The sequence below is a fragment of the Melanerpes formicivorus genome, unplaced genomic scaffold (assembly GCF_026170545.1).
Source record: "Melanerpes formicivorus ecotype bairdi unplaced genomic scaffold, bMelFor1.0.p_v2 SCAF_13, whole genome shotgun sequence".
Taxonomy (NCBI): Eukaryota; Metazoa; Chordata; class Aves; order Piciformes; family Picidae; genus Melanerpes; species Melanerpes formicivorus.
In genome coordinates, this window is record NW_027142365.1 from 3,139,056 (window position 1) to 3,151,783 (window position 12,728).

Below are 12,728 nucleotides of genomic sequence, written 5' to 3' on the forward strand. Positions count from 1 at the left end.
GAGCATTAAAGACACATGAATTCCCTTCTACCACCCTGCCAGCAGAGAAACACAATGGCTCCAGAGAGTCATGCAGCAGGGCTGGGGGTGTCCCTGGAGACCCTGAGCTCCCCCATCTCCATCCCACCTTCTCAGCTCTTTTCCTAGCCCCTCCCTGTTGCAGACACAAATGTGCTAATGTCTTGCACTTGTTTAGACTCTGCTTTGGTTGCTGTGCACAGTAACTTCTTCCAGATGTGTGCAGCAATTTGCACAGTGTCACCCTAGCCACGTCCTGCCTCTGCTGCCTTCATCTTATAGATATTTAATGATTTTTAGTGCCCTTTCTTGCTCTCAATGCTGCTCTGATCTACAGGGGGAAATGCTGGCTGGTGCCACCAGCACCTCTGCCCTATCAGAAAGCTTGTGAGATAAGTGTTTGGCCCATCCAGCATGTCTTGTACCCTGGAAGTGTTTCCAAGAGCTGCCTGAGCTCCTGGAAAACCCAAGGCAGACACCCAGCCGGGGCTGGCCTGAGGGGGAGATGAGGCTGGAGATGGGAGCTTTGGAATTTAGCTCTGCTCTAGAGTCCAGCTCTCTGCAGCACCTTTGTGGATGTGGCAGAGGGGGCCAGGGAGCTGCAGAGCTCGGAGTCCTGGTAGCTCTGAGGAACGCAGCCCTGCAGGGGTGGTCAAAGCTGCTCTGGTGGGCTGGCCATGGGGTGATGGGCCCTCTGGGGAATGCTGAGCTCACCTCTCACATGCACACCTTTGCCAGCCACATTTGCTTCCATTCTGATGTGGGAGGAGCTCTTCCACCACCAGCACAAGGGGAAATGGGGAAATGTCCTGGAAGAGGCACAACCAAGGACACATTTGAGTGAAACACTTTACTTGATGCAAGTGACCACAGCAGCCTTGCTAAGGGCTGAAACAGCTGGAGCTCCAGTGGCCATGACCTACCTTTGGACTGGTGGCATTTTCTGAAACACTTCCCAAAGCTCCCAGCAAATCCCAGCCAGCCTGGTCTGGGACCACCACAGAGGGATCCAGGGGCCTGGAGCTCAGTTCAGTCACTGTTAGGGAATGGGTTCTCCTGTAAGAGAACTGGAGCTCTGGAGAAACTGGTAAATGAAGAGCACATGGAAGGAGTCCTTGGTGACACAGGAGAGGGTTTAGGTCTCCTCCCCATCTTCTTCCAGCGCTGTGGTGCCCACAAAAGGGACATCTCCTGTAGCTTTCCCTCTTCCTTTCTTTCACTGGCATATGAGATAGCAACCCAGAGAGTGCACAAAGGCTCTTGAAAGGAAGGAGCAGCCATCATAATGCAGGAACAGGGAAATATTTAGGGAGACCAGGAGAGGTTCCTATTTCCTTGATGCAACCCACCTCTGATATTTCAGTTTGCATCTCCATAGCTTTGTTTTTTCTCCAAGAGAGGCATCAGCAAGGACAAGGGACAAGAAGAAAGCTGATATTCTGTGATAGCTCAGACAGCTTTGAGTTTGTGAGGACCCAGCCAAGAGCCTGGAAGTATTTAAGACATGTGGATGTGGCACTTAGGAACATGGTTTAGAGATGGACTTGGTAGTGTTATGTTCATGGTGATCTTAATGACCTTCTCCAACCCCAGCAAGTCTGTGAAGAGCCAAGTGGACTTGGAAGGGTGGTGCCATGTCCTCCTGCTGGCTCTGGCCTGCCTGGCCTGGATTCACTGCTTTCTATGTACCAACCATGCTCTGCACCTTCTGTAGGCTTGGAAGTCCCATAGCTAATGCTCCAGGAGATGGTGAGATGCACTTCCTTGGTGTCCACCCTTCCTGAGCCAGAACTGAGCCCCCAGGATGTCAGGCATGCACATGCTTGGGTAAAGCAGGAGGTGGAAAAGCATTCCAGAATGCCTTGGCCTCACCCTTGGGACACAGGATGGAGGCTGCTGGGACATGGTCAGCCCTTTGGGGACATATCATGGACTTGGCAACTGGCTCCACTCAGCAGCTGCTTTTCTGAGCAGGCATATGGAGCATGGAAAAGCAGGGATCAAATCAGGCCAAGAGAGGGAGAAAGAGAAAACAAAATGAAATAGGGAAGCAAGAACATTCCTGGAGGCTCTCTGGCCTCTCTCCCTCCAACCTCCTGAGAGGAGGAGAGAGACAAAACAAAAGGCACACGAAAAGAACGAGCCAAAGGAACATTAGCACGAGGCTTGCAAGCTCCAAAGCAAGCAGAGCTGTGATGCAAGAAGCCAGGCCCCTTCCCTGAAGCCCATCAGCTCCTTGAGGACCCGGGGGTCCTGCAGAAGACTCTGTCCTTTTATGGCCAGGCGAGGAAGGCTGTGGCAGGGGAGCTTTCCTACTAAGGGAAAACGTCTCCAGCTTAGTGTTTGCCACGAGAACACCCACAGAGCATAGACAAGCTCTCAAGAAATGACTGAAATACTGCTGCTTTGTCTTGACCCCAAGTCCTTTGCTTTTGGTGTTGGGGTTGTTTTCTCTTGTTTTTAAACATCTTTTCTCCCCCTCCTCTCTTTGATTTCTCCTCTCTGCCTCCAAACTGGGGGGGGGAAATAATCACATTAAACCAAAATCCAAAGCTGCTCCTTCAGGCAGGGCTGGGCTGGCAGGTTTCAGGTGTCACCTTCAGATCACCCTGTGGGGCTCAGGTTCAGAAAGGTTGAGTGAGGACAGAGGGTGAAGGGCACGGGCAGGCAGACCTTTGTGTGGGGGATGAGCAGCCAGGCCGGTGTTTGTCCTCCCAGCGTGGGGAAGGGCTGGGATCCAGCTCGGGGAAGACGGCATTGCTCTGCTCTTCAGCACAGCAGCGGCTGCCAAGAGCATCCATCAGCCACTGCCCGCCCCGGCCGGGGCTGGCCCAGCATCCCCCTGCCCAGCAGGGAGCCACTGCCTCCCGGAGCTGCAAAACACACCTGGGCCCAGGGCAGAGGCTGTTTGGCTTCTGAGGGAACACAGCTCCGCTGGGAAAGGCTTTTCCTAGAGAGGTTTGCAGCACAGCCCTGTGAGGAGAGGCTGAGGCAGCTGGGGTTGCTTAGCCTGGAGAGGAGGAGGCTCAGGGGAGACCTCATTGCTCTCCACAACTACCTGAAGGGAGGTTGTAGCCAGGTGGGGGTTGGTCTCATCTGCCAGGCAACCAGCACCAGAACAAGAGGACACAGTCTCAAGCTGTGCCAGGGGAGGTTTAGGCTGGAGGTGAGGAGAAAGTTCTTCTCAGCAAGAGTAATTGGCCATTGGAATGTGCTGCCCAGGGAGGTGGTGGAGTCACCATCACTGGTCCTGTTCTCTAGCAGTTTTGTAAATGAATTGTAGAATCACAGAACAGTTTGGACTGCAAAGAACCTCAAAGGTCATCTAGTTCCAACTTCCCTGCCATGGGCAGGGGCAATTTCCTCTAGACCAGGTTGTTCAAAGCCCCATCCAGCCTGGCCTTGAACATTTCCATGGATGGGACATCCACAGCTTCTCTGGGCAACCTGTTCCAGTGCCTCAGCAGATTGAAGGTGAAGAATTTCTTCCTTGTCTCCAGTCTAAATCTCCCTCTCTTACTTTTAACCCATCACCCCTTGTTCTGAGACAAGCCCTGTTAAAAAGTCCATCCCCAGCTTCCTGATCAGCCCTTTAAGTGCTGCAAGGCCACCAGCAGGTCTCCCTGGAGCCTTCTCTTCTCCAGGCTGAACAACAACTCTCTCAGCCTGGCCTCACAGCAAAGGAGTTCTAGCTCTTGGATCGTTTTTGTGGCTTCCCTGGGCCTCAACAGGTTCATGTCCTTCTTATACTGAAGACCCCAGAGCTGGCCCCAGCACTGCAGCTGGGGTCTCAGCAGAGTGGAGCAGAGGGACAGAATTCCCTCCCTCCACCTGCTGCTGGGGATGAGCCCAGGACATGGTTAGAACTGATGCTGCAAAACCCCAGCACTAGACCTGGTGCCTTGCAGTACTTTTCCTTCCCAGGTAGGTCATCTAAATGTGTTCTAAGGAAGGAGAAGAAGGTGCAGTTGACACTACCCTGCTTTTTTGACATGGTCCTCCTTGTCCCTGCGTGGAGTTAGAGCAGAGGAAGAGAGCATTGCCAGGTCTTCATTTTTGGGGGGAAAAGCACTTATTCAAAACTCCAGGTTTTGAGACTGAGGCCTGTGCACTGGATTCATCAAGCAAGCCAAGCCAAGCCAAGCCAAGCCAAGCAAACCAAGCCAAGCTGTCCTCACTGCAGTTGTGTTGGAGTAACAATCCCTATTAACAACTTGACTTGGCAGGTCCAGCAGTTTGGGGAAAGAAACATTTTTATTCTCCCAGCAGGTCTTTCTCCAGCCATCCTTGGCTACTGCTGTTCCTCAGGCATGGACAATTTAACTCTTGTTATGTTCAGGGCACTGGACAAAAGTAAATTCAATGTAATTTAACCTTTTTCCTTTGAAAACCCCCCACGTGTGGAGTCTGGGTTCCAGGTGAAAAACCCCAGGGTTTTATCAGTGTATAGATTTAAACACCTCAGCAAGACCATTAAAGAAACTAGGTTGCCACAGCCCTGGAGAAAAGGTCCTTTTCTTGCTCAAAAGCTGGTTTAAAGCCAAAAAAGTAAAAGGTAGGGCTTTAAATGGTCACTTTTCAGGATGGAAAAGGGTTCATGCTATGGCTCACCAGAGGTGGAGTCTGGGGTTTTGCAACATCCTTGTCAGCAGTCTGGGGGAGTAGGAGCAGAGCTACAGCTTCACACTTGTGGGTGTCCATGTTTGCAGGGTCAGCAAGTGCCACAGCAATGGCAGGAAACTCTAAAAGGCTCTCAAGAAAGAAGAAAGAGGGAAAGGGAAGAGACAAAGGGAAGAGGGTAAGGGAAGAGAGAAAGGGAAGAGGGAAAGGGAAGAGAGAAAGGGAAGAGAGAAAGGGAAGAGGGAAAGGGAAGAGAGAAAGGGAAGAGAGTAAGGGAAGAGAGAAAGGGAAGAGAGAAAGGGAAGAGAGTAAGGGAAGAGAGTAAGGGAAGAGAGAAAGGGAAGAGGGAAAGGGAAGAGGGAAAGGGAAGAGAGAAAGGGAAGAGAGTAAGGGAAGAGAGAAAGGGAAAGGGAAAGGGAAGGGGAAAGGGGAAGGGGAAGGGGAAGGGGAAGGGGAAGGGGAAGGGGAAGGGGAAGGGGAAGGGGAAGGGGAAGGGAAAGGGAAAGGGAAAGGGGAAGGGAAAGGGGAAGGGGAAGGGGAAGGGGAAAGGAAAGGGGAAGGAAAAAGAAAAGGGAAAGGGAAAGGGGGAGGGAGAGGGAAAAAGAAAGAGAAAGAATGAAAAAGGAAAAAGAAAAAGAAAAAGAAGAAAAAGAAAAAGAGAAGAAAAAGAAAAGGATAAAGAAAAGAGAAGAAAAAGCCAATAAGAAAGTTTCAAAGCAGCTTTGGACACATGAGGTAAAGCATCTGGAGTAAAAAGGTCTAACCCATGCTTGTGCTATGCTGAGGTTGGAACCAGCAGCTGAGCTCTTGGATCGCCACCAGCAGCTCTCTGGAATCGCTGGCTCAACCTGTGGCCAAGGCACATTCAAGGTGGCAGCCAAAGAAAGGCAGAGATTGCTGTTTCTCTGTCTGCCCTGAGCACATCCAGCTCTCAGGGCATCACTTTGCCGCTGCAGAAAACCCTGAGGCATCCACATTTCCATTCGTGTGTGTGGTCCTGATCTCCAAGAGGAGCAGGATGGCTTTGAAGAAGCAGAAAGGAGAGTGACTAAACTGATTAGTGGGATGGGGCAGCTGCTTTGTGCAGCAAACTGGCAAGCTCAGGACCCTTTGACCTGAAGGAGGGAAAGCTGTTGGGGGCTTCTGAGCAAGGCACAGCAAATCAAAACTATTACTCAGAGGAGCAGGAGATTGGTTTGGAACAAGTGACAAACCTCCTTCATTCAGCAGGGTGCCCCAAGAGCCAAATACATTGAGAGATTCGAAGAGGAGCTGAGGAAATTCACGAGCAGTAAGTCTACCAGCAGATAGCAGAGCCTCAAGCTGCACCAGGGGAGGGTTAGGTTGGATATTAGGAGCAATTTCTTTGCTGCAAGAGTGGTCAGGCATTGGAACAGGCTGCACAGGGAGGTGGTGGAGGTGTTCCTGAACTGTGTGGACACAGCACTTTGGTTTAGTGGCCATGGTGGTGTTAAGTCAGGGGTTGGACTTGACAGTCTGAGAGGTCCTTTCTGACTGATTTCATGATTCTGTTAGAAGGAAGGGGCAGGGTGGTACCTCTCAGTGCCCATCACACAAGGATTGCTCATGGTGGGAGAGCAGAGTGCAATGGACTTTCATCTTCTCCTGCAATATTTTCTGCTGGAGGAAAAGTTTATGAGGCTGGATAAACTTCCAGGAAAACAGAGAAGTTCACTGGGCCAGACACTCCCAAATCCAGCAAGCTGCACTCAGATTGCTACTTATCACCGCTAGACTTCATTGAGAAGCAGTAGGCTTGAGTCAATATCCAGCCCATAGATAAAAGATAAGGGGCAAAACTACTCTGAGGGTGCCAGAGCACTGGCCCAGGCTGCCCAGAGAGGCTGTGGAATTTCCTTCTCTGGAGAGATTCCAAACCCACCTGAATGTGATCCTGAGCAACCTGCTCTAGGTGACCCTGCTTTAGCACTGGGCTTGGACTAGATGACAGACTCATAGAATCAACCAGGTTGGAAAAGACCTCAGAGATCATCAAGTCCAACCTATTGCCTGATACCTAATACCTCCTGACAAGTAAACCATGGCTCCAAGGGCCACATCCAATCCTTTTTGAACACCTCCAGGGATGATGACTCCACCACCTCCCTGGGCAGCACATTCCAATGGCCAATTACTCTTTCTGTGAAGAGCTTTCTTCTTACCTCCAGCCTAAAATTCTCCTGGCACAGCTTGAGACTGTGTCCTCTTGTTCTGGTGCTGGCTGCCTGGGAGAAGAGACCAACCCCCACCTGGCTACAACCTCCCTTCAGGTAGTTGTAGAGAGCAAGAAGGTCTCCCCTGAGCCTCCTCTTCTCCAGGCTCAGCAACCCCAGCTCCCTCAGCCTCTCCTCCCAGGGCTGTGCTCCAGACCCCTCCCCAGCTTTGTTGCCCTTCTCTGGACACCTTCCAGCAACTCAACCTCCTTGCCTTGTGCAAGCTTAGGGCCTGAATCCTGTGATAGCTCCGAAGTGCTGCAGTGTCACCCCCAAGTCACGTTCGCAGTGTAGCTGGTGTTGATGAGCCAGGTGTGAAAGCTGCATGGGACTTCCCAGCACGGGGCCCACAGTTCAAAGGCATCTTTACATATCAAAGGACACCACGGCAAGAAACAGCATTTCATTAGTCAGGAAGTTCTAAATTGATATCTTGATTGAAATAATTATCAAGAATTACAGGAAATACCTGGAGATGCATTTATATTCAAGAGAGTCTTCAGGCTGAGAGTTGGGGTTGTTCAGCCTGGAGAAGAGAAGGCTCTGGGGAGACCTTCTGGTGGCCTTTCAGCACTTAAAGGGGGTCTCCAGGAAAGAAGGAAGGGGCTTTATACAAGAGGATGTAGTGACAGAATGAAGGGTAACAGTTTTAAACTGCAAGAGGGTAGAGTTAGAATGCATAAAAGGAAGAAACTCTTCACTGTGAGGGTGGTGAAGATGCTGGAACAGGTTGCCCAGGGAAGTTGTGGATGGCTCCTCCCTGGAGGTGTTCAAGGCCAGGCTGGATGAAGCTCTGAACAACCTGGCCAAGTGGAAGGTGCCCATGGCAGAGGAGTTGGAACTGGATGATCTTTAAAGCCCCTTCCAACCCAAACCATTTTATGGTTCTGTGATTTGGTGGGTAGAGGAAACCTTGTCCCCAAGAGAGACAGTTTCTGCTCTGAAAAGCTCAGAGAACATGCACCAAATGTCATGTTTTCAAAGATAAAAGTTCCAGGGAGAACCAGAAAGGTGGTCTCTGAGGGTGACTGTGGAAAGGGAGCAATGGGCACCTTCAGCCAAGGGTTTGTAACACTCAGGATAGAATTGTAGAATGGTTTGGGTTGGTAGGGAACTTTCAAGGTCATCTACTTCAAGGGAGCAGGGACATCTTCAACTAGAGCAGGGTGCTCAGAGCCCTGTCAAGCCTGACCTGCAATGGTTGTAGGGATGAGGCTTCTATCACCTCTCTGGGCAACCTGGGTCAGCGTTTCCCCACCCTCAAGCGTCCAAATCTCCCTGTTTGCAGTTTTCACCCTTTGTCCTGTCATAACAGGCCCTGCTAAAAAGCCTGTCCCCATCATCGCATCCAGAAGCTCAAACCAGACAAGCTGAACTCCAAATTAAAGACAGCAGCTCCTGCTCAGATCCCCACATCCCCAGCAGGGCTGGAAGAGGAAAGACGGCAGGGACAGACGACACGAAGCCGGAGGAAAGCGGCGCTGGGAGGAGGGAACATTGCTCGCGGCACTGATTTATGATCCATCGGGAAACCGAAGAGATACACAGCCTGAGAGTCCCTGGGGATCTGTCCCAGGCCTGGTACTGCTCAAAATATTTTTACAATAATTACTTGCATGAATAGAAAATTTGCTTCTTCCAGCTGCAAACGATACCAAGCCGGGAGGGACTTCAAGTACTTCGGAGGCTGGGCTGGAACTTCAAAACAATCTTGACGCAGTAGAGAAATAGCCTGGGAAAAGGAAAAAAAACCAGAAAAGAGGCTGCAATTTGGTAGAAACAAAGGGAAAACTGACTGCTTGTGTAAGAGGAGCTGCAGAGCAGGGCACGGGCAGGGGAGGCAGGAAGAGGCAGCGCGTCCCTGCCTGGGTGTGAGCAGCGGTCCTCGCGCCGCTGCCCAAGAGGCAGAAGCACAGGCAGGGACAGGTAGATGTCTGCAGAACACATGGAGAGATGCTGGAGATGCACATGGCAGCATGAGCCTTGGCTGCTGTGGCTGTGCACTTGGCACTGGTGAGGCTGCACCTCGAATACTGGGTTCAGTTCTGAGCCCCTCACTTTAAGGAGGACACTGAAGGGCTGGAACGTGTCCAGAGGGCAACAGTGCTGGTGAAGGGTCTGGAAAACAGGGGTGGTGAGGAGTGGTTGAGGGAACTGGGGGTGTTCAGTCCTGAGGGGACACCTCATTGTTCTCTACAACTCCCTGAAAGGAGGTTGGAGTGAGGTGGGGGTCCAGACACAGAGACTTCCACGTGAACATGTGGAAAAGCTTCCTTGCTGTGAGCATGGACACCTGGCCCAGGCTGCCCAGAGAGGCTGAGTCTCCTCTGGAGAGATTCCAAACCCACCTGGCCATTGTGATCCTGGGCAACCTGCTGTGGGTGAAACTGCTTCAGTAGGGGGTTGGACCTCCAGAGGTCCCTTCCAGGCTCTACTCTCCTGTGGTTTCACATGAGCAATGCTGTCTACTGCACAGGGATTAGAGGGACACTATTTAGGTTGGACTCAAAGGTCTTTTCCAACCTGGTTAATTCTTCTCTTCTCTTCTCCTTCTCTTCTCTTCCTTTCCCTTTCCCTTTCCCTAGACTATTTTAAGAGAGTTTTAACTCACCACAACAGTTAAAGCACTTTAAAAGCAGGTGGAAAAGACAATTTCTGTTTGACAACCCTGGAGTAATGATAATAATTAAAGGAAACCCAGAATGATTTCCATGATGTTAAATAGGGGTGGAGCATGTAAAGCTTTATCTCCTCATGATTTAAATCCCAGGCAGTGTTCTGTTTGGAAATGACACCAGATGGATTGCTGAGTGCAGCTCAAGGTCATCTAAATACTGTGTTCTGCTCCCAACTGGATGTGTGATCAGCACCAACCACACAAAGCCTTCGACAGAAATTGAACACAGTGCCAGAGACTCGGTGAGCTTCGGCAAGAGCTCTTCAGATGCAGCCTGCCCTCCGCTGCAAGGACACAAATAGCCCTTGTTTGAAAGTGATAGAAGAGGAAGGAAATCTCCCTGCACGTTGTTATCATAGGAAAAGAGCATTTATGCCACTGCTCTGTAAATTGGTGCTTTGTGAGGAGCTGTCTGGTGGCCAGGGGGGTCATTTCATATTGGTTTGCTCAAGTCATTCACCTGCAACTAGAGCCAGGGCTTGCTCTTAGAGCTACACCATAATACACCCCTGGACATGGAATAGAATAGAATAGAATAGGAATAGGAATAGGAATAGGAATAGACCAGGTTGGAAGAGACCTTCAAGATCATCGCGTCCAACCCATCACGTCCAACCTGGCACTGGGGAGGATGCACCTCAAACACTGGGTTCACTTTTGGGTCTGTCACTAGAAGAGGGACATTGAGATGCTGGAGCATGTCCAGAGAGGGGCAGTAAAGCTGGCAAAGGGCCTGGAGAACAGGGCTGGGGAGGAGTAGCTTAGGGAACTGTGTTTGGTCAGAGGAGGCTGAGGAGAGATATCATTACTCTCTACAATTCCCTGAAAGGAGGTTAGAGTGAAGTGGGGGTCAGTCTCTCCTCCCTAGTATCAGGTGATAGAAGAGGAAATGGCCTGGAATTGTGCCAGGGGAGGTGTAGGTTGGGGATTAGGAAAAATTTCTTTGCTGCAAGACTGGTCAGGCCATGGAGCAGGCTGCCCAGGGAGGTGGTGGAGTCACCATCCCTGCAGGTGTTCAAGAAATGTGTGGGTATGGCACTTCGGGAGATGGTTCAATGGCCACAGCGGTGTTGGGGTGAGGGTGGGACTCAAATGATCTTAGAGAGCTTTTCCAGCTGAAACAGTTCTATGGTGATATTCTGTGCACTGCATAGTGGATAACAAATTGCCAAAGGAGCCAAAAGACCACAGAATCACCAAGGCTGGAAGACCTCAAAGATCATCAAGTCCAACCTGCCACCACAGACCTCATGACTAAACCATGGCACCAAGTGCCACGTCCAATCCCCTCTTGAACACCTTGATCCAGCCCTCACCTTATTTACAGATCTCTCTTGAATTTTTTATGGATGCAACCACTTGCACTTGACTAATAATTCTCCCACACTGCATGATTTCAGTCATGTTTTAATAGGAAAATATCACTAATGAGTAATCCACAACCGGGTGGCAGCTGCTCTATTTTTAGCACTGTGTGCTCCAGCCCAGTGCCTGCCTGCAGCCTCCTCCATGAGCTCCAGCTTGCTGCTGGAGCCAGGTCAAGGCGATGGCTTGACCTCTATCAGAGCAGCTCCACGGTCCTCAGCTTTAACTTCAGCACAGAATGTGGCCTTGGAAGCACAGAAAGCAATGTTATGCATTGAAAAGGTTGTTAACTAGTGAGGAAGAGTTTTACACTGGCATAAGAGAGGTGTCCAAGGCTTCTTAGACTGTGGGTTTTGTCTCCTGTCTTTGATGGAGCCACTCACCCTTCCCCTACCTTAAATTCCCATGTTTTGCACCTTTCATCACTACACAGCTTGGATCACCTGGAGTTCCTGCTTCTCCTGCCTAGGGTTTCTTATGCCCCCTCCTCAAAGGCAGTGCTCTGCAGTTGGTGAAACAGCAGTACCACAAACTGGTGGGAGCTGGAAGGGACCTCTGGAGGCCATCTAGTCCAAACCTCTGCTAAAGCAGGGCCAGCTAGAGCAGGCTGACTAAATGCCATGTTAACCATGCTAAAGGCTGAATAACAGAAGCACAGAATCATTTAGGCTGGAAAAGAACTTTTAAGATCTTCAAGCCCAGTCATGCACCCAACACTGCCAAGTTCATTGCTAAACCATGTCCCAAAGCACCACATCCCTATGGCTTTGAAACCTCTCCAGTGATGGGGACTCTACCACTGCACTAGGCAGCCTGGTCCAGGGCTTGACTACTCTTTTGTGGAAGATTTTCCTGATGTCCAACCTTGATCTCCCCTGGTTCAGTTTAAAGACCTTTCCCCTTGTGCTATCACTTGTTACCTGGGAGAAGAGATGGACTCCCCACCTGTCTCCAACCTTCCAGGGAGCTGGAGAGAGCAAGGTCTCAGCCTCCTTTTCTCCAGGCTCAAAGCCCCCCTTTCCTTCAGCTGCGACTCACCTGACCTGTTCTCCAGACCGCTCACCAGCTTGGCTGCCCTTCTCTGGACACACTCCAGCACCTCAATGTCCTTACTGTAGTGAGGGGCCCCAAACCGAATCCAGTATTTGAGTGAGGCACTGCTTCACCAGTGCCCAAGACAGGCAGATGATCACTGCCCTGCTGGCCACACTATTGCTGGTTCGAGTCACCAAAGGAGGAAACACTTCCACTTGTCCTTTTCACCTCAGAGCAAGGCAATTAGCCTTTCCATTAAGACAAAGCTGGCATTTTCCAGTGAAATCCAGTTTTTCCTAGAACAGAAGGTCTGAAAGACTAATGGATTAGTCCTCTGAGCCCTTACATCTGCTGACCTGCACTAATGCCACACATCTCCAATATGCCACAGCAATGCCTGGGGAATGTGGACTTGGGAAAGAATATTTAGCAGAGTGATTCCACTCAGCACCTTCAGAGATTTCCATGTGGATTGGGGAAGTGTCTCTCTCTCTCTCCACAAAGCATAGGAACCTTTTATGCATCTTGAGGAAATGCTGAGACCTCAGATCACTTGGAACTTTCAAAATATTTGTTCCTCCAATGAGTATTATGTAAACCCAGCCCAGAGTCTTGCTGAGGAATCAGCCTCTATGTAGGTCAGAAGGAAAGGCAACTTCTGCAGGCTTTCAAAGGACAAAAGCAGAGGCAGAAATGAAAGTGTATTTTTACTTTGCCTGCCTGTTTCCCCTCCAGCAGCAATGGATTTTTCCAGATGGAGAGAAAGCAGCATCTGCAGA